Genomic DNA, 22,755 nt, shown 5'->3' with positions numbered 1-22,755 from the left:
TATCGTATCCCTGCACACATCATTGGTCCAAGGTGGGCAGGTGATACAAGGTGGGCCAATTAGAGGCCTTCCTGGAGAGATCTCCGTGTGGAGCTAAAGAACCAGTAGCTTTGGGATGCCTGGGTGGCTTGGTCACTTAAGCGTCCAACTCTTGATTTCAGCTCAGGTTCTAATCTCAGGGCTAGGGCATCGAGCCCCCAACATGGAGCCTTCTTAAGATTCTCTCTTTCCCTCTGCCCCTCCCTGCCCCAGTCCCACTCTCACACACACCCTCTCCCTCCCTCTTAAAATAAATACATTAAAAAAAAAAAAAAAAAAGAACCAGTGGCCTTGTGTCTGGCATCCCAGAGCTAGAAAGATGTGAAGGTCAGGCTGCCCATGGCTACATTTCCCCCATGCAGAGAAGAGCTGACTTTAGGTGAAAGAGAATGAAGTAAGGCAAAGCAAACGGATGAGAGACAAACACAGAGAGGAAAGGAAACATGGCACGTGTAAAATCCCGGTTCTACTCCCTGAGACTTTGGCTCTCACAGTCTTGGGGGCTACTCCTTATCCTCCTCACCTCGGAATCCATCAGTTCCCCTTTGCACTCACACTTGTTGGCGTTTCTGACCTGACCACGACAAGCATCCTCTCTAACCCAGCCTTACTTCTTACACTAAGATCTTTGGTTTTTGTTCTGTGTCTAGCCTGTATTCCTTGGAAAATGGGAGAGGCAAGAAAATGATAGGGAACTAACAAAAGAGGTCAGTGGCCTGATGTGTTTCCCATGGAGAGAGGAACAAAAACAAGGATCTCAGCAATTTTTCTAGCAACAGGGTCATCATTAAGAAGTCACAAATATTTGGTTGTCTTGTTCTGGGCATGTGATTAAGAAAACACTTCTCCACCTAACTTTATTCGGGGAAAGCCTGGATGTTGGCCATTAAATATGAGCAGGAAAAACAAAAAAAAAACCAAAAAAAATGTGGATTGGGTCTGGGCAGAAGCTTTAGGACCAGCATGTAGCTCCAGCACCATTTTCCATGTCTCTGCAAAATCATGGAAACAGCCACGTAAGTCCCCAAGCAACTGCTCTTGATGGAAACACAGCATGGGCATTTTAAGCCAAAAAAAAGGGAATAAACAGCTCACCTAAGAAATGTTGAATAGGTAATGAAAAAGTAAAAACTATCAGTCATATTCTATTAGGAGTTACTATGTGAGTGTGTCTTTTTTTTTTTTTTCTTCATAAAATTAACATTTTCTTTTTACTACAGATGTAACAAAACTGGGAGAAAATGGAATACAGTATTGTATCCTGCCTTTTAAAACTTGATGTTGTGAGCCACAAAGCAACTTTTGCCTGTGGTTTTCTCCAGACTTCTCAAATAAATGTAACTTCCTTCATCCCTAAATTCCACAGGACCTGAAATGTTTCATAGTCTACAAAGTATTACAATGATTTAAGTAGTTACTTAAGTAATTCTACTTAATCTACTAATTCCTGACAGTTTCTGAATGCTCAGGAAACAACATTAAATATGCATCTTTGGTCAGCCCATGGTATGTAGCATTAGTCTTAAATATAACAGCACTAACCATGTTTAACGAGTAAATTGAAAAATGAAAATCCAGGAAAATTAATAATATTTTTAAATTATTTTATTGTTAACAGTTTAGGTAAAATTGAAGTATAACAAACTGCACATATTTAATGTGTGCAGTTTCCTAAGTTTTCTACATATGCACGTGGGGAACCACAAGACAATTATAATAATGAATGTAGCCATCACCCATAAAGTTTCCTTATGCCCGTCTGTAAGCCATCCCTCTCACCCTGCAGTCTTTCTTAATGCCACGTTCCTGGGCAAAGAACCAAGGAGAGATGGTGCACATTGAGACATGTCCGACACCCACAATTTCAAATGTAACTTTGAGATTTGAAGTGGGTGCAAAAAAAATAGACTGCTCTTAATGACCATTGTAAAACTATGCCTATCACATGCATGTATAATTAGTAAAAACATTCAGAGGACCTGAAAAGGCTTTCTGAGAAAAGATTTTCTTAGTAGCTCATCAAGGAGATGAGACACTGCACTTGACCCACAGCACAGAGGACTCTGAGAGGCCTTGTTTTGTCCCCTTGAGTGTCTCCTTGTCCCCAGGGAGGGGTCACCATAGCCGCATATTCTCAGGACAGTTCCTATAGTAACCACGCCTAGAAAGGGAGCTCAGAGATGGGGAGAATAGGTTCTAAGCTCACAGCCCAGTAACCAGAAGGGATTTGTCTTTTGTTTGTGATGGGAGTTTCTTTCTACACCATTATTTTCTCTCTGATCAGTCCTCCATGTTCTGGCTCAATGGAAAACATACTCATTTGTTTTCTTATTTAATTCTGTCTCCAGATATCTACTGGTGACATTTCTGAATTATACCCTTTTGCTGTGAGGTAAAACAATAGAGCTTTTAGAGGAAAAAGAGAGCTTCTGTTTGGCCTTGAGGTAGGTTAAGATTTCTTGAACAGGTCCTAGAAAGAACTAACCATAAAAGGGAAAATAAATAAATTGGACTATTAAAATTAAGACATCACAGGGCACCTGGGTGGCTCAGTCTGTTAAGTGTCTGACTCTCGGTTTTGGCTCAGGTCATGATCTCAGGGTCATGAGATTGAGCCCTGCATCAGGACTCTGTGCTGAGTATAGAGCCTGCTTACGATTCTCTCTCTCCTTCTGCCCCGCCTGTCCCCCACCCCCACCCCACCACTCACACTCCTCCCTCTCTCATTCTCTCAAATAAATACATGAATAAAATCTTTAAAAATAAATTAAATTAAGACATCAGTAGGAGAGTGAAAATTCAACCCATAGGATGTAAAAAGATAGTCACACTACATACATCTGACAAAGAATTTATATCCGGAATATAAAGAATTCTTCCACATCATTAAGCAAGAGACAAACAACCCAATATAAAAATGGACAAAAAATCCACAGAACTGCACAGTGGGCAGGAGATGAACAGGAAACATATGAAAACATGCTCATCTTCATTCATATCAGACAGCTGCAGATTAAAACCACAGTGTGATACCACACTCTAAGTGAGAGAACAGCTAACAGGAAACATACAGAGGGTACTAGGTCCTGGTGAGAACATGGACCTGCCAGAATTAGAATACGCTGCTAGTAGAAGTATAAATCGTGTCAGCCTGTTTGGAAGACTGTTTGGCAAGAGACAACTACAGCCAAACATCTGCACATCCTGTGGCCCAGAGATTGTACTCTTTATGTACGTGTATATGTATCCAAAAGAAATGCACATGAATGTTCACTAAAAGACAGTCTAGAATTTCCACAGTAGCACTCTTCAAAATGGCACTACCCTGGAAACCATGCATTATGTCTATCATCAATAGTCCATCATTATAGAACGATCAAATAGATTGCCATGGATTCATATGATGAAATACTGGAGAGTAATAAGAATGAAAAAGTCTGTGACTGTATGCAATGAGATGGCTCGGTCTCCTAAATATAATGTGAAAAGAGAAAGACACAAAAGAATAGAGAGTGTAGGATTCCATTTATGCAAAGTACAGAAACAGGTAAAACAATCTGTGCAATTAGAAATCAAATCGTGGTTACCTGGGGGTGTGGTAATAGCAAAGGAGCAGGGGAAGCACCATCCCAGGTGTGGGTAATATTCTATTTCTTGATCTGGGTTCTGGTTACACAAGTGTGCTTATTTTGTGAAAATTCACCTAAGTGTACACTTATATGTACTTCCCTGTATATTTCAATGTAAGAAAATCCTTTCACTTTCAGACAATTGTCTTGCTATGAGGTTTAAAGCATTTTAAAACTCAAAGCTGAGCAGAATATCCTTTCTCAGCTGTGTTCTGCCATTGCCAGGATGAATGAATGTCATTTAGTTAGTGCCTCCTGGGGGAGACCTAGAAACTGGAGATCACTAGGGTAGAAGATGAGTTAGGATACTATGTTGAGGCAGTATTCCCATGAAATTAGATTATGTAATAATATATACAGAAACTGTTGAGAGAGTTTTTAGGTCAGAAATTTAAGGACAAAATTTAAGGATTTCCTTTCCTCTTTTTTCTTGGAATAAAACTATAAAACTTTCGACGAACATAAAAAAGACCTGAACAAATAGAAATAAACCCAATGCTTGGGATGTGGACCCAACTTGACTTCAACAACCACACACTTAAAAATTGATTCACAAATAACCCTTAAGGACATGGCATAGGGAAATTTTCTGAGGATTTTGTACTAATTTAAATAAGATAATGTTTCATGCCAGGTTATCCAGTAACCAGTGAAGAATAAAGTCCATTTGCCCTCAGTAAAGGTGTCATATTAGGGCAGCAAGTTAATGACTAATTGGTCTGCTGCAAGAAAAGAAAGTTACTTTACCAACCCTAGATTCATGTGCTTACTAGATAACTGAATAGCTTTACCTAAATATTCAACGTGAAATTAAGGATGAATTTTGTTAGCTCCAGCCTCCAAGAAGCACAGCTACAATGATATAAGAGGATTGTGGATCTCAGTAAATGGATGGGGACAGAAATTATGTAAAGAATCCAGGAAAGATGCTGCCTTAGCCTTAGCTTATAACAGCATGTGGGTCCTTTTCTTATTTACAATCATTCTCTAATTACTCTGTTATTCTATTGTTACCCATTAAGAAAATTCTGGGATATGTCAGTGCCTTGTTCGACATGTTTGGACAAACTGAAATTTCCTGATTTATTACTCCTATGTTGACCAGCTGGAAGGTTTAGCTAGCTGTCGATGTGGCTATCTGCAAGGGCACTTACTGGAAAAACCTGCCGAGCTTATGGGAGAATAAAATCCTTCAGAATGATTTCACAATATTTATAAGCCTTAGAAGCAAGGAAACAGCAATTTGGAGCCTAACCGATAGGTGGACGGTTAATCTCCTAAACAACACAGTTGTAATAGAAGAAACAGTGTTCCCCATAAAACAAAGAAGGAGACAAAAATATGTGCCAATACAGTTTTTCTTTTCTTTTTCTTTTTCTTTAAGATTCTGTTTATTTATTCAAGAGGGAGAGAGCAGGGGGAAGGACAGAGGGAGAGGGACAAGCAGACTATCTACTGAGCATGGAGCCTGATGCAGGGCTCGATCCCATGACCCTGCGATCATGACCTGAGCTGAAATCAGGAGTCAGATGCTTAAATGACTGACCCACCCAAGTACCCCTGTAGTTTTTCTTTTTAAGGGAGCAAAATGGAATGATAAGGAAGGGGAAAGGCACTAGGGGAAGAGAAAAGAAGGAGAAAAAAATGGACAACAAATATATTTTGAATGATTCTCATGTGCTTCCTATATGTTAATGCAAAAGAAGCAAGACATGGGAAGTGGGAAAAGTAGATAAAGATCTAAGAGTCCCAACTTTATAGGGATAAAAATAAAGAAGAGATAAAATACATAGCTGTATGTTTTTATTAATTTATATCTATTCCAATTAGGACTCAGAACTACATATTTAGATTCTAATATTCACTGTTTGTAGAATGCATTGCCATTAATCAATCATTAACAGAAATCAGATTTGACAACTTGTAACTGAAATTTGCTTGAAGCTTTGTATTAAAAAATTAAAATTCAAAAAAAAAATTAAAATTCAAAATCACACCAAAGAAGCTTAAAAACTCTTGCTCTAGAAGTCTAGAATTGTAGTATGCTGGAGTTTAATATATTATGTTCATTTCCAGAGTAAATGGAAATTGTTAAAAAGGAAACTGTCTATGAGCCCTGCTTACATGTAGAATAACACATCCCCAAATGAATGCATGAGAAATTGGGATCGTCACCTTAGAATTCAATTTAATTGCACTTGTAATAAGTATCTATTCAAAGACTGACCCAAACTGGGCAAGCCACTGTGTTTCTTAAAGCCCTTTGGGGGCGTCTGGATGGTGCTTTCGGTTAAATGTCCTGAGTCTTGGTTTTGGCTCAGGCTGTGATCTCAGGGTTGTGAGATTGAGCCTCACCTCGGGCCCTACGCTAAGTGCAGAGTCTGTTTGAGATTCTCTCTCTGCCCTTCCTGCTTGTGTGCTCTCTCTCTCTCTCAAACTTAAAGGTTCTATCATAGCTAAGGCACAGAAATCAAATCACTTCAGGTTACCCGATGGGTTTGAAGGTCTGACTGCTATGAAAGGATGGGAAGGAGAGAGGGAAGGAGAAAGGACACTAATGTGTGGAACCCAAAACATGAAGGCATGAAGTTACTGCTGAGGATAATTTCTGGCCAGTATCTGTTTGTTTCTTTGTTTATAAACAGTAAGACTTTAGTTTGAAAGAGCAGAAGTAGTTGTGAAAAAATCATTTTGGAAATCTGAGATTCTGTGAAATAGCTGATCTCTCCCCAAGCCTGAGGCCACACACTTATGACCATTATTTGTATCCCCAGACATTTTAGAAATTAAATTTTATTTATTTATTTATTTATTTGAGTGAGAACATGTGCTCATGGAGGGGTAGGGGGAGGAGAGGGAAAGCAAGAACCCCAGGCAGACTCCCCACTCAGCGTGGAGCCCCACATGGGGCTTGATCCCAGGTCCCTGATATCATGACCTGAGCTGAAATCACGAGTCAAATGCCTAACTGACTGAGCCACCCAGGCGCCTCAGAGCTTAAATACTTTTTAGAAATTTCTGCTTATCCTCTCTTCCTTTGAGGAACTGCCCATATCAGACTTCAATGATGCCGGGGCTGCTGGTCACATAGGCGAAGGCGAAGGGGTAGACATATAATCCAATCTGGGACAGTCATTCTCTCTCCCCTGAGAAACTGGTAAGAGGTAGTTGGAACCCAGTTCCTGATGGCACAAGCCAAAGATGCCCAGGTTTCTTCCAATTGTTGCCTTTCCTGGGGTTTGGTTTGTAGCTCTTTCTTCTGCCAGCTCCTTAGTACATTGCCAATGAATCCCTCCTTCTTGCCTGAGGAGGAGTTTGTTTTGATGTTTGCTGCCAACAGACCTTATCACAGACTTGGATGGGTCTTTGCAACCACGGCACCCACCTCAGGGGGTGTCACAGTGGACGAATCGCGTTGTGGCCACCAGAGTTCCCGATAGGACTTGCCACAAATAGACAAAAAGACCCTTGCTAGAGCTGGGCGGCACTAGAACATGCTGGGATGGCAACGTCTTCTGGGAACCAGCGCTAGCCTAGAGGTCAGAGTTGTGATACTACCACTGCCATCTTTGTTGTCTCTCTGCCTTTCTTTTTGCACGGCCACAACCTAGTATCTGAGCTGTTGTTACAGGTTCCACTCTTTCTGCCCCGCCCCTTGGCCTTTCTCCCACTCCCCACATCTTATATATCCTTAAGGCTGGGAGTTTGCACCATCCTTCCTCCATTAATCATTGCTTGCTGGAGACCCTGTGCGTCCCTGTGGTAAAAGGGGACAGCAGGGACTACAAAGTATGAGTGTTACTCCTGGCTTGATGGTGCAATTTGTCATTTTCCCTCCATGAGCTCAAGAAAAGCAATCTAGAATCTCTGCTTCATGCCAATCCTGGATAATTTTCCAGATAACGGATAAAAGCCATTTAATAGTGTTGAAAGCCTCTCAGGGGTCTCTATTCTCTGTGGGAAGAAGCTTGTACTCCCCTGTCTGGCATTCAGAGCCTTCCACAACCTGGTCCCAGTCTGTCCTCCCAGTCTTCTCTCCTAGAGCCACCGCGTCTCAAGCTTTCAGCTTCTACCTGAAGACCCCTTCTCACCCTTCTGTCAGTGGGTGTCCCACAGCTCCTCATTCGGGTCTTTGCCAAAGCCAGCAGACTGTCCTTTGTCATCTGAAATGCTCTATCACCTTCCCCTTCCAAAATCTTACCTGGCCTTTGAAGTCTAGCAGACTTTTTCCTCCTCCATAAAGACTTGAGGCAGAGCCATAGATATTTACCAGCCTTCCCCACTCTTCCTGTGTTCTGCGTATTTATGATCTATATCACTCTTCTCACATTTTTCCTGATCCCATCTTGAATTCTCAACTTCGTATATGTGCCTAATGAGATTAGAAGCTCCAGGAGGGCAGGAACGGGACTAGGACCTTTCTTTGTCTTTGGATCATGCAGAACACAGAGCAGTCACTCAACATCTACCTGCAGAACCAATGCATCTGTGAGACTGTTGCTTAGTTCCTTCTGCAAGACAATGGTAATTTACTCCAGACAAACTGGCCCTCAAGTACGGGGTCAGAAATCATAAATGCCCTGCTGAGACCAACAGGAAACAGGGCAAGGACCGAGCTTTTCCCCAATTGTCTTTTCTATTTCATGATTTCCTGCCCTGGCAGAGGCTGTTTCACACATGTACCCCAGGCAGGCAGAAGTCACATTTTTGTAACTAAAAGCAAATGTAAGCATATAGATTGTTCTCCCATTATAAATGCCACAGAGGATGCAATATTAAAAAAAGCAAACATAAACTCTAAATTGTAAAAACCTACTCCAATTGCAATTCTTTTTTTCCCCCTAATTAGTTTGCCAGACTGAGCTACATCACCTTGTTTTTCTGCTTAATACCCTAGGAGATTCTGATTTCTCTTTTTTTAAGAAGATTTTATTTATTTATTTGACAGAGAGAAAGAGAAAGAGAGAGAGAGAGATCACAAGTAGGCAGAGAGGCCAGGCAGAGAGAGAGGGGGAAGCAGGCTGTCTGCTGAGCAGAGACCCCAATTCGGGGCTCGATCCCAGGACCCTGAGATCATGACCAGAGCCGAAGGCAGAGGCTTAACCCACTGAGCCACCCAGGTGCCCCTCCAACTGCAAGTCTAACATAACAATACAAGTTGGTCAGGACAGTCCAAAGACTTAACTACAAGATACAGGTTTTTTGTCTTTTTTACCTTTTAATCCATGATCCTTCAAACTTAACATCTACGTATTACTTTCAAGTACAGACAATACTGCAAACTTTTATAGGATGACAGCTATCACTTAGCAATGCTCTTTACTAGAAAAGCATTTCGCATCTAAAAAATACTACATGCTTTCTTGTAATTTGACCTCACCCTATGTAACTATTTTTAAATTCTTTTACCACCTCGTACAAAAATAAACTCCAACTTACTTTATATCACATTATCATAAATTTAAAATTATCGAGATAGGGACTAATGAGGTTTGCCCAGTGCCCCAGTGCCCTTCTGTTATTTGAATTACAGTAAGAGCTAAAAGCTACTAACCTGAGTCATCTTGTGATTACAGGAAAATTACTTCTTGCCTTTGTGAAGCATGGCAGTTTTTACCCTCAGAGAGTGACAGTTTTTGCCCATGACTTTGTCAGTGTGGAATGTAAATGAAAAGTAGTCGAGTGAAATCCAACAGCGAGGTCCTTCACGCGATGACGCACTTTGCATGAGTCTCCAAAGGGAACACAGGCCCTATTCGGGAAAGCACAAATGCTCAATGTCATTTTACATAAGACAAATACTGAGCCAGCCATAGCTCAGGCTGACCTCTTGACCCATGTATAAATTACCCAGAGAAGAAGGGATTAGAAAGAACTGGGAATATGTGGAGAATTCCAGCCATGGTAAGAGCCGTTTCTGAATTAATTCCTAAGCTTTCTATAAAATATGCAGTACTTTCTCCCAAAATTACATTGATTGATCTCATCTTGTTCCTAGAAAAATGACAAGCACTGAGGGTCAACTCTGAATCCCATGGCTTAAGGAAATGTATGCTATTTAAGACAACATTATCAAACTGCATTAAATCATTCCAGTACAATTTAACTGCTCAATATTTGTTCATAATATCAGCATCACTTTGAGAAGTACTGCTACTTATTCTTCGTTGTTCACATTTCTTTTCTTTTCTCATCACACAGTGGGTCTGTCATGAAACTCATCAGAAGACTCTTAGTTACTTTTGAAAATAAAGATGGGCCTTGTATGCCAAAGAGCACTTCGTAATATAGAAGTCTTGGGGTATAAAATGAGATCTGGAGGACTGCCTGGTGTGATAGGAAAAGCCAATTCTGTAATACTCGGGGACCTGATTCCTTGTCTGTAAATGAAGCAAATGGACCTTAATCTAGATCACAGTTCTTAACCATGTTCCCTAGTCTTCATTTTCCTTATATGTACATCTCACTGCCACAGATTGCACCTCCTACTGTAGGCAGTGATCTCAGGATGATGGAGTGACATGAACGTGGCTTCCCCCTGCTCTTTACCCACCCCAGTCTTGGTCCCTATCTAAGAATCACTGATATGGGGGTGCTTTGGAAAGCTTTATTTTGGGTCTTCAGAATATGTCTATACATTTAAACCCCAGTCATCTCTCAACTGTATCAAATATATGATCTGTACCACTGAGAGCCCCAAGGGTTGACTTTTTAGGAAGAACATTTAAGAAGGGTCTTGAGAGAGCTATTTGTCATTGGACCTCATCTTTCCTCTGGCAATTTTAGAGCCTGCCTTTATCATAAAGGAGATGATGTGGTTTACTGAGCCCTCATGCTAGTCCTGAAAAGAAATGCTCTCTACTTAGATCCACGCTTGTGTGCCCTGACCTAGGCCCTCCGTGGAGTGCCAACTTGGCTATGTGCCTTTCCTTCAGGCATTAGTGCCTACATCTATTAACCTTCTCCAATATGCCCCTGAAGATGAGTCCGTAACACTAGCCAATGAAAGGAATTGTAGACAGTGCAGAAGGCATTTGTGAGCTCTTTGGATGGGAGCAGGGTGGGGAAGATTTTCTGTACGCCAAAATCATGCCTTCAATACCTACATGTGTAATTGACTTTCCTTATGTTTACTAAATTATGATCCAAATATCCCCCCACTGAAAATGTGAATTTGGTATTCTCCAAGAAGTTGCTGGGTAAAGACAAAATAGGATAGTGTCCGTCTTTTAAAAATGTTGAATTCAGATGAGTCCTTTTATCATATGGCATATATCTCTGGAATAGTTAGTAGTAAAAAACTTATTTTCTGCACAGCAAACGAAACAATGAACAGAACTAAAAGGCAACCTATGGAATGGGAGAAGATATTTGCAAATGACATATCCAATAAAGAGTTAGTATCCAAAATATATAAAAAAACTTACATAATTCAACATTAAAACCCCAAATAATCCAATTAAAAATGGGCTGAAGACATGAACAGATGTTTCTCCAAAGAAGACATACAGATGGCCAAGAGACACATGAAAAAATGCTCAACATCACTCATCAGCAGGGAAATACAAGTCAAAACTACAGTGAGCTATCACCTCACACCTGTTGGAGTGACTAAAATAAAAAACACAGGAAACAATGGGTGTTGAGGATGATGTAGAAAGAAAGGAACCTTCTTACACTGTTGGTGGGAATCCAAACTGGTGCAGCCACTGTGGAAAACAGTAGAAAATTTTCTCAAAAAGTGAAAAATAGAACTGCCCTATAATCCAGTAATCTCATTACTGGCTATTTACCCCCAAACACCAAAACACTAATTCAAAGGGATACATACACCCCAATGTTTACAGCAGCATCACTTACAATAACCAAGATACTGAAGCCACCCAAATATCCACTGATTTATGAATGGATAAAGAAGAGGACACACACACACACACTCAGGAATATTATTCAGCCATAAAAAATGATGAAATATTACCATTTGCAATGACATGGATGGAGCTAGAGAGTATAATGCCAAGTGCAACAAATCAGTAAGAGAAGATACCATATGATTTCACTTGTATGTGGAATTTAAGAAACAAAACAAATGAGCAAAGCGGGGGAAAGAGAAACATGCCAAGAAACAGACTCTTAACTATAGAGAACAAACTGATGGTTATCAGAGGGGAGGTGGGTGGGGGGGATGAATTAAACAGGTGACAGGGATGAAGGAGGACACTTGTGATGACAACCGGGTGATGTATGGAATTCTTGAATCACTGTATTGTACACCTGAAATTAACATAACACTGTATGATAACAATACTGGGATTAAATTTTCAGAAAATCTCCTTTGGCAATACTGTAGGCTCATGTTTCCTGGCTGAGTTCACAATGAAGACAGAGAAAGAACCCAGTTAAATATTTTAGGTATGATATTAAGCGTGTAAGGCCAAATATAAAAGATATTATGTAAGGAGAAATGATCAGATTAGCAGGACTGGGGGACCGAGGAAGAGCATGCTAAAGAAGAAGCAGTAGTAATAATAATGCTGACATTGTAAAAGGGACCACCACCATCCTAAAACAAAGTGGGAGAGACAACGAAAGCCGAACAAAATGAAACTTTGGTAATGACCAGATATAAACTGATGAACCTTTTTTGGAATACATGTAAATATATCAAAGAAGGTTAGTTAAGATTTATGCATCTACGGGAAATAGGATAGAAGAGGGATTGGATGTTGGTAACTGACTTTGAACTGCCATGATCAGTAACAGGTTATATTCCGTGTTCTGGCACGGGCTGTTTGTCCATACTCCTTATGGTCTCTGAATGCAGTGTTTTCCAGCTAGGGACAATAGAGCTTAGGATCACGATGGCTGATGTCTTTGATGGGGACTGCAAATTACACAGTGCTCAATAAAAGTCTGTCGTATACATGTGTGTAGAAAAGAGCAGAAGAATAAAAAAGATGGTCCTCTCGATGGTGCTAAGGTTCACCATCAGAGGAAATAATCAGAAGGAGGGTTCAGGGCTGGATATATTGCTTCCTTCGTGTTTGGAAGACAACAAAGTAAGATGGATATGGAGTTCCAGAGCACAGGCTGGACTAAAGATCATTTAAAAATCATTATCCTACATCTTGGCAGTTAGGACCATGGGAATATATCAAATCAAAAGAAATTATGCAGAGTTGAGAACAGGAATGAGATTAGAACACCACGGATCCCAAATATTTAACCTCATACATCCCCTACTAGGGAACAGGTGCTTTGGTAGCTACCAGAGGAGCAGAAAATGGGTGGGTCCCTCCTCTCAAGAAGCTCCAGGCTGATAGAAGGCACAGAACAATCACTGAATGAGAGCAGCAGGAAGCAAGCCCATGATTTATTGATAAAAAGTATAGATAGCGAGTAATATTAGCTTTTATAATTTGGAGTGACACTTTGAGTATTATTCCCTCGACGTAATGAGGCAAGTGAAACAGGATGTTCTTCTAATTAATATTCCCTATCCTACACAGAAGCCCTTAATGACACACCAGAGAGATTATAGAAGAAATGGTAAGAAAAGGAACAACTAGCTTTGCTAATTAAAATCTCATGAGCAGAACAAACTCAGGGCCTCCAAACTACATCATATGTAGCCCTAGGAGAGTATGGCACTCTTCAGAATCCCAACAGGGTCCAAAGGTCACCCCAGAGTCAGTGTAGGTTCAAAGAAAGCAGACGATGTGAGGGAAATCTATCTTGGGACAAAGACCAAATATTCCCAAGAATACTTTGTTTTCCTTGAAAAATTTCAAAGCTTACATGTCTAACTTGACTCCATTTAGGGGCAGGATACCATCTCCACAGTCTCAGTGACAGAAATGAAGGTCCTCAAAGTCTGGGGAAGAGGGTCAGTGTGGGTGGGAGGGAGGGTGGTTACGGGAGGAGGATACAAAGTGGGAACAAAGAGCTCCCAGCACAGTACTGATGATGAGATATGTTCCCGAAGGCTGCACCTCCACATGCAATGAATGACTAGACCTGCTTCATTGAGCTCTATTATGGTTTATTTTGATTTTGTAGATTAGAGACTGCCAGGAAGTCAAATATGAGATTCAAGAAAAATGAAACTATAACACCCGGCTTCCTCCAGGCCTTTGCTGCGGGTGTCAATTTGACAAAACCAGCTCTGGTCTGCGTTAAGATAAACATAATAGAATCTCCAGAATGGCAACTTGGAAGAAAATTGTTTTGATGCTGAAGGAGGGCAACACCAGAAGAGAAGCAGAATGTGACCCGTCTTCTTTACTCGTAGGAAAGAACGTTTTGGCAGGTCAGGTGATAAGGAATTCCACACTGGTCTTACTGTCAAATGATGGTTCAAGATGGAATTTGACATGAAGGCTATGGTGTCAATGTAAAACGAGATACCATCTGATGATTCTCTAAGAATAGGATTAGGGGATAAACGTGAAGATGTATTCTGCATTCATAAAAAGGTGTTTATAATACCATTGATCCAAAAGTGGTATTCATAGGGTTGTCATGAAAAAAATTGGATTATCTGAGATTCAGGAAGAGGGTCACATGCACACAAAGTACAGTAAGATCTGGACGGTCAAGCATCTTTTCCTACAGATTCGATCTGCATCTCACCTCTTATGTGCCTCCCACTCCTTCCCCAATGCCTCAGCTTGGAATTCCTACTCTTATGGATTTCACAGACCTCTCCCAAAAATCTCAGACGGACATCTGGAGAACCAGAGGGGCCAGCTGGTTCTTTACTTGAAGCTAGGATGGACATACACACACACCCACACACACACATTTTTAACACCAATTTTATACTGTCACCATAATTGCATAGATGAATGGATAATTTACCCCCATGAAAGTTGAGAGGCCCACAATTTCGAACTAAAGAAATATCTTTAATATTGAATAATATTTAGCTTTGTGGAAAACTGACTAAACCTCCTCTAATTTTCTCATTCCATTAGCTTGATCACAAACCAACACTGAAATAAAGGGCTGAGTTTTGGGGACCAGGTTGATACAATGGTTTCTAGACCCACCAGTCCCCCAGGCTTCACAGCTCTGTGCCCTAAAATGTGTCCTCAACAGCTTGGTCAAGGTCACATCTCACTCCTCTTCGGACTTAAAGAGCAAGTTTGAATACCTCAGCATGTCACATAAAGCCCTCCAAGATGTGACCCCAGCCTATGCTTCAGCATTTCCCACTATGATGTTCCACTCAAAGTAGCCAGTCAGCAAACTGCTTGTTGCCATAAGGACTTGGCACCGGAACTTAAACCAATGATGGCTTCTTTCATTGAGAAATTCTTGCTGTGATGAAGAATAAAGGAATCGGTGTAGATCCTTAGCTGACTTGTGGTCCAGGACCAGCTCCTTAGCTCATGTCATGCTGTACCTTTACGACTTGAATTTCTCTGAATGCTTTAGACATTTGATGTCTTTATGGTTTTTCTCATCTGCTCCCTCTGCCTGGAACTACCTTGCTCCCCTGGGATACCTGGGAGACACAATTATCTTGGAAGGGTCTGTTTGTGCCATATTCTCTATGAAGGCTCTCCTGTCCCCCAGCTAGATTCACCACCTTGTGCCCTCTTGTTCCTCCCCCTGTATGACATGGATACACATCAACACCAGCACCACGGGGGCCACTATTTGGTCTATCCTGGCTGCCTCACATGGTGTTCATGAAACAAGTACATGGTATCTCACACAACATTGCTTTGGACCAAGAAACATACCTTACAGTGAAAGAAGTAATAAATGATGTCCTATCACTGATCTTACCATGGACCTAGAAATTTCGGGCCTTTTTAAACAGTAGAATGGCCTAAGAAAGACTTACTTAAGGTCCACATGGAAACAATATCTTGTGACTGCGAGATGGGGCTTGTATATATGATTCTGATCTATATGATACGTGACACTCTCTTTTTCTTATAGGTCCATTTTGGGAAAATGAGGTAGAAGGGAAGGGAGAATTTAGAGTGATGCTGCTAATAATTATATCTAATTATTACATATAATTATATCTAATTATTTTTAAAATATGTTCTCTCTGTTGTTATGGCTCTGGGTTTGCGAGTTTAGAGGTCCTCACACTCCAGCGATTACTATGGCCACGGAGCCTTGTGTGGCAGGAGGCCTCTGCATTGGTGGTAGTGAGTCCTGGTCAGATTGATGACTGAACCTCAGGGTTGTGAGTTCTGGAGCTGCCCTAGGGTGCACTTACTTTCCAAGTTTGATTCTCTGACTTTCTATGACCTCCATATCCTTCCAATAAATTCCTAATCAGCCAATAGATCACCAATGTCCGTTTCTGTCGCTTGTCAGGAAGCACGGATCACACGGAACTGAAAAGACAATACTGTACTCGTGTTTATGTTTATTTCCTCCAACTTAACTTTCAGCTCTGTATGGACAAGAACCATCCCTGCCTCATCTCTTTACCCATAATATCTCTTACTGTATCTGGCAGATTTGGTGGTGGTGGACAATTGCCAAGGGAAGGAATGAGTGCTTCCAAATAGCTAGAAGCATCAGTTAAAATCTCTTGTTAGATTCACAACTTTTAAAAGGAAAGAGGCAAATAATAAGTCATAAATTAAAATTTTTTATTTTTAGTTGTGATAAAAACATGTGAAATAAAATTTATCATCTCAACCACTTGTAAGTGTACAACTCAGTAGCCTTATGTACATTCACATTGTTCTTCAGCAGATCTCCAGAAGGTTTCATCCTCCAACACTGAAACTCTATGCCCATTAAATAATAATAATTCCCCTTTTCCCCTTCCCCAATCCCTATCAACCACCCATCATTCTAAGGGTTTATCTACTTTAGATACCTCATATGAGTGGGCTCATACAGTATTTGTCTTGTGACTGGCTTATTTCACTTAGCATAATGACCTTAAGTTTCACCTCTGGATTTCCTTCCTTTTTTCAGGTTGAACAATATTTCATTATATGTACACACCACGATGTTTATCCTTTCATCTGTTGATGGCCGTTTGGGTAACTTCCACCTTTTGGGTATTGTGATCAACACCGCTAGAACATAGGTGTGCAAAAAGCTCTTCAAGATTCTACTTTCTGTTCTTTGGGTAAATACCCAGAAATGGGGTTGCTGGATCATATGATAGTTTTAATTTTTTGAGGATATTCCATACTGTTATCTAGAGTGCCTCAATCATTTTACACTCCTGCTGATGGTGTGCAAGGGTGCTACCTCCTCCCAATGTGCTATTTTCTGTTCTTTTTTTTTTTTTAATTTTATCTATCCTATTGGGTGTGAGGTGGTATCTCATTGTTTTTATTTACATTTCTCTAGTAATTAGTGATACTGAGCATCTTTCATATGCATGTTGGCCATTTTTATGTCATCTCTGGATAAATACCCATTCAAGGGGCAGCTGGGTGGCTCAGTGGGTTAAAGCCTCTGCCTTCGGCTCAGGTCATGGTCCTAGTGTCCTGGGATTGAGCCCCGCGTCAGGCTGTCTGCTTGGCAGGGAGCCTGCTTCCTCCTCTCTCTGCCTGCCTTTCTGCCTACTTGTAATCTCTGTCTGTGAAATAAATAAAATCTTAAAAAAACAAAACCATTCAATTCCCTTGCCCATTTTTATTTTTATTTTTTATTTATTTATTTGACAGAGATCACAAGTAGGCAGAGAGGCAGGCAGAGAGGGAGGGAGGAAGCAGGCTCCTCACCAAGCAGAGAGCCTGACATGGGGCTCGATCCCAGGACCTGGGATCATGACCCAAGCCAAAGGCAGAGGCTTCAACCCACTGAGCCACTCAGGTGCCCCCCCGCCCTTGCCCATTTTTAAAGTCAGGTGATCTAGCTTGTTCTTTTTCTTCTTTCTTTCTTTCTTTCTTTCTTTCTTTCTTTCTTTCTTTCTTTCTTTCCTTGTTGTTATTCATTTGTAGGAGCTCTTTATATATTTTGGATATAAACCTCCTATCAGATGTATGATTTTTTTTTTTTTTAAAGATCTTATTTATTTGACAGAGAGAGATCACAAGTAGGCAGAGAGGCAGGCAGAGAGAGAGAGGGGAGGAAACAGGCTCCCTGCGGAGCAGAGAGCCCGTTGTGGGGCTCGATCCCAGGACCCTGGGATCATGACCTGAACTGAAGGCAGAGGCTTTAACCCACTGAGCCACCCAGGTGCCCCCAGATGTATAATTTTAAATACTATCTCCCATTCTGTAGGTTGCTTTTTCACTCTGTTGATTGTGTCTTTTGATGCAGAAAAGATTGTGTCTTTTATTTTGATGTAGTTCTGGATAAGTTCTAAATTTTATCCTGGGGTCTACATATATTCAACAGTTATATGTTCAACAAAATGCTTGATACCCATATGATATAAATTGTTTGGGGATGTGTGGAACATTCTGATTTCCATGGGCTCATGCTAACCTATTTGCATTTATTATACACTCCTTCCTCCTGGAAGAAAGACAAGGGATGAACTGTTCATAGTAACCTAGAAAACAAACCTACCAGCTATATGCTGACAGCTCAACAGCTTCCATCCTGCACATCTCTCCCCTCTCTTGCCAACCATCAATTTTCCCTTTGCTATTAAATCTTTCCCATTAATATAAAAATATGCTTCAATATCTCTTAAAAAACAAAACTTTCCCTTTGCTATTAAATCTTTCCCATTAATATAAAAATATGGTTCAATATCTTTTAATGTCTCTTAAAAAGATATAACCTTCCCAGGCATGACCACAGATCACTGTCCAGTTTAAGCCTTAATTTCCTTGCTTCCTTTTATGGCAAAATTCTTCAAAAACGCTGTGTCTACTCATGGGCTTCCCTCTTATTGCCCAATTTTCCACCATCATACTGATCATAAAACACTTCTTAACCCTAGACCACAGTGCTGGACCCAGCAAATGGAATAGTCAGGGAAGCTACGTTCAGGGAAAAAAAAAAAAAAAAAAAAAAAAAAAAAAAAAAAACCAACTTTGCTGCTGTTGTCCCCAATTTTTTTTCTTTAAATTCAATTAGCCAACCTACAGTACACCATTAGTTTCAGATGTGGCGTTCAGTAATTCACCCATTGCATGTGACCCCTAGTGCTCATCACATCACGGGCCCATCACCCAGTTACCTCATCCCCCCATCCCCTTCAGCAACCCTGTTTATTCCCTAGCATTAAGAGTCCCTCATGGTTTTTCTCCCCCTTTTATGCAAGAAAGAGGTAAAATGCTTTTCGTTTTCCCAATAATGCATCAGAGGGCCAGTCCCTTTCCACCAACCCCAAGTCATGGCTTTGAGCACAGACTGCAACACTCCGCTTTGTGTCATCGCCAGCCTTAGCAGAACTGTCATGTGGAACAAGAGGGATATGCAGGTGACGTGATGTCCCCAGAGACCTACTCAATGGCACTCATACTTCCGTTGCTCTTGTTCTCCAGCTCGCTTTGCCACAAACATGCTGATTTCTGAAGTGAAGGTTCCCTGCCCAGTGTAAGAGCAAACTCCGTATTGCACTGCATTCTGGAACTTTCCCAGCTTGGGCCCGCTGTCGTAGTGAAATCCGTGGCAGGAAAGGTGGAGAGCAGTGATAGTTCTTTTGGACCTACTTTCTGGCCCAGCTTGCTTCAAAACTTCCAGTGCTAGAGTGCTCGGAGGGGCGACTGGCAAGGCGATGTGAGGGAGCCAGGAAAGTCCCTTTTTGACAGAAACTGGCAAGAGCTGATGTCCATGATCTCTGGGCATGCAGGGAACCGAAGGCTGCTTCTCTATTTCACGCAGCATTTGGTGGCCTGCACGGACCACTTGCATGGGTTCCTGTAGACCCTCATCACTGCAGACCTCTGACCTGTCGTTTCCTGACAGGAGCCCACTCTTGCCCTGGCAGCTTATGATGGTTCTCAGCAGCTGGTCTCCTGCTCTAGGCCTCCCGCATTTTCACCCGCCATCTTGTCAGCCGCCTGCACCAGACTGTGTGCAGCAGCTAGGCCAATGCCATTTATCTTGTGTGGCCCACCTCTGGCCCCAGGAAAATACCCTTCATCCCTCCTCAGTGAGAGGGCTGGTACTTCCCAAACAATACCTCCTGCTCTGCTGCTTTGACCAACCTCTCCATTTCTCGAGCGTGTGCTTGACCCCAGACTCCTGCGCCCTCAGGGTCACAGACCAAGATTTCTGTGTGGTTCCCCTGAAGTCCTGCCACTTGCCTCGAGGATGGGAGAAACATCTCCATCTGTTCTCCCAAGATGCCGTGTGTGTGGGTATGTCTGTGTGTGTGAGAGAGGGAGAAGGAGAGAGAGGAGGAGGGAGAACACGGAAAGGGGCACCCACAGTACGCCGAAAAATTCTCTCTAAATATATCCTCAACCGTGTCCCAGTTCTTCAACATGGGTTGGCCTGAGGCTCACAAAACCAGATTTCATAGTATTAGGCCTTAAAAAGGAAGGAAATTTGGACACATGTTACAACACAGATGAACCTTGAAGACAGGCTATGTGATACAGCCAGACAGCGAAGGACAAATCGATGACCCACTTATCTGAGGTCCCCAGAGTAGTTGAGTCCATAGAGACAGACAGCAGAATGGTGGCTGCCAGGGACTGGGGGAGGGGACGGAAGATGACACTGCTGTCTTTCTGCACTCGTATGCAAAAAGGGAAAGCAAGAAAATTCCATGTCTTCATCCTGCTGGAGTTGTTTACTACCGCGTCCCCCAACTAGTTTGTGAACACCATGGAATCAGGTGTTTGGGGTTCCCTGATGTATACACAGCACTTTGAGCACCACTGGGCATACAACAGATGCTCAGTCATCTTCACTGGATAAATGAATGGGACATATTTCATGCAAACATAAAACACAAAATAATTTTGGTCATGAAAATAGGCTTCTAATATGCAAACATCATAACCACATGCCAATATTTGGAGGAAAATAAGTAGTGGATCTCTACAAAACTCTCTGAAAATCTTAACAATATCCTTTTCCTGCCCCTTTTCCTCCCCATTGTCTTTGTTTAGTTATTTAGTAAGTGGGGGTCTCTCCCAATTTTTTTCTTGTGTGGCTGGGCATATTATCCATGAGACAGTCATTCAGTAGGATACGTGATTTAGAATAAGAAACAAATGTTTGGTCTTTGACCACTGCTCCTGGCACATAGCTCCTAAAACCCTTGAACTTTAAAGAGCCCTAGGGACATCTTTTGTTATAATATTTAGGGTTTTGTTCCTAGCTATTCCTGATGTAGCTCCAGAGCATAAAGGTGAAATGGGTATCCTTTGTTATTAACAAAGAACAAGCCTCTTTCCCCCACACCTGAGTTCATTATGTTAATGAGGTGACCTTTGGAAAACCCGTAAGGATGGGCTGGTTGCCAGGGGAGCAGAGGGGCCGGACTTGTAGGCCCATCCCCCAGACCTCCAAGGAAGTGAGAGGAAATGGGGGTTAAGTTCAAACATCAGTGGCCAATGATTGAATCAGTCATGCCTCCATAAAAACCCGAAGGACAAGGTTTAGAGAGCTGCCCTGTGCTGGACAAGAACGCACTCGTGCCAGGAGGGTGGTGCACCTCACATTCTAAGGGGACAGAAGCTTGGGGCCTTAGTGAGGTCCGGGCCTTGCGGGCAGCTCAACCATCTGGCTGTTCCTAAGTTACATCTTTTAAAAAAACAAACCGGGAATCTGGTAGGTAAAGTGTCTCCCTGAGTTCTGTGAGCCACTCTAGCAAATGAGCCAAAGCCCAGAAGGGGTGGCGGTGGGGACACCTGAGGCGCACAGGACACGAGCTGGACCTGTAACTGGGGTCGGCGGTGGGGGCAGGGGGCGGCCTTGTGGGACTGCAGCCTTAATCTGTGGGATCTGAGCCCAGCTCCAGGTAGACGGTGATGGCGGGGCACCCGGCTGCTGTCCCAGAATCACGTGACATGTGAGCCGCGCCACACATCTGGGGGGAAGCAAGGTGGAGGCGGCACTGAGCCCCGAGAAGCCTCCCGGGAGGGTGTCTGTCCTCCCCGTTCACTCAGTTGCTAAAACATGCAGCCTGAAAGCTGAAGCCTGAATGCATGCATCCTCACAAACAGAACTTCAGGAGCAGAACTCAGCACTTCGCTGTGATGAAGAGTCTCGGGGAGAAGGCCCAGGCCCAGCTCTGCCCCCAGTGCGCGCCCTCGGGCAAGTCGTTTAGCTTCTGCAGGTCTGCGGTACTTCCTCCTACATACAGAGTGCCTGTCCTCTTACGATTCTGACTGTCACATAGAAATGGGCCTTAACATCCCCAAATTGCAACATGACCGTCAAGCGCCGACAGCCTGTGAAACTTGAACTTCCCCTCCTGTCAGTCCCCACACACATTACCCCGCACGGTGGGAGCCAGGAGGAGGGCGCGGTGACGGGCAGCAGGGCCATCTCAGAAGCAGCTCCGGTGCCGGGTCCTAGTTCATGTTCCAGATGAGGTCATCATTTTCTGCGGCAGATATTTTCTCAACTTTGCTCGCTACTTTTAAGAACCGAATCTGTGGACTAGCATTACCATTGACAGCTGCGTTCAATGTCTAATACACTGGAATACGTTACAAAGCTCAAAGAAGACTAGGTCAGGGCAGCCAACTCTTGGATTTCAATGACAGGTAAAGGTTGCAGAAGGCACCAGGCGGGAGGCGAACACTGGAGCTCATGTTCATGGGGAAGGAGCCCTGCAGCCAAGACAGAGCCTCGAGGGCTTTTTGGGACCATGGGACAGTGCTAAGTACTGCCACTGCCATCGACATGTTCTCTTGACTGTTGTGTGTGAGTAAGAATACGGTACAATAAAAAAACCCAGTCAAATGCTACTTTCGAAGTAAAAAGTGAGGACAGATTACAAACAGGGTCACATAAAAAATAGATCTCAGAGCCCAAAGTTCAAGGACAGTGAAAGAACTAACCTGTCTCCTTACTAATAACAGATGTCCCCAAAAGTTAACAATTAAGTTCGTTTTTTGATGTTTTTATACAATTTTCTTACCTGGAAGAAAACTAAGTAGTTACTGGAAATATCACCAGGACAAAATTAAAGGGAAGAGATTCTTGGTATCAGTAAAGGAGCCTAGGATCT

At 42.3% G+C, this 22,755-nt stretch overlaps 1 protein-coding gene across 4 annotated transcripts in view; it reads right to left on the bottom strand.

Moving 5' to 3' along the window:
- Positions 1–22,755, bottom strand: part of TRMT9B (tRNA methyltransferase 9B (putative)) — a 59,588-nt gene that overhangs the window by 19,257 nt on the left and 17,576 nt on the right. For all 4 annotated transcript variants that reach the window (XM_032843401.1, XM_032843400.1, XM_032843399.1 and 1 more), the window contains exon 2: positions 9,223–9,420. The gene's annotated coding sequence lies outside the window, so the exon portion shown is untranslated. The remainder of the gene's footprint in view (positions 1–9,222; positions 9,421–22,755) is intronic.

The sequence above is a fragment of the Lontra canadensis genome, unplaced genomic scaffold (assembly GCF_010015895.1).
Source record: "Lontra canadensis isolate GAN:19392208 unplaced genomic scaffold, GSC_riverotter_1.0 scaffold139, whole genome shotgun sequence".
In the NCBI taxonomy this organism is placed as follows: Eukaryota; Metazoa; Chordata; class Mammalia; order Carnivora; family Mustelidae; genus Lontra; species Lontra canadensis.
Note: the sequence above shows the minus strand (reverse complement) of the source record. Positions and strands in the feature narration are given on the sequence as shown.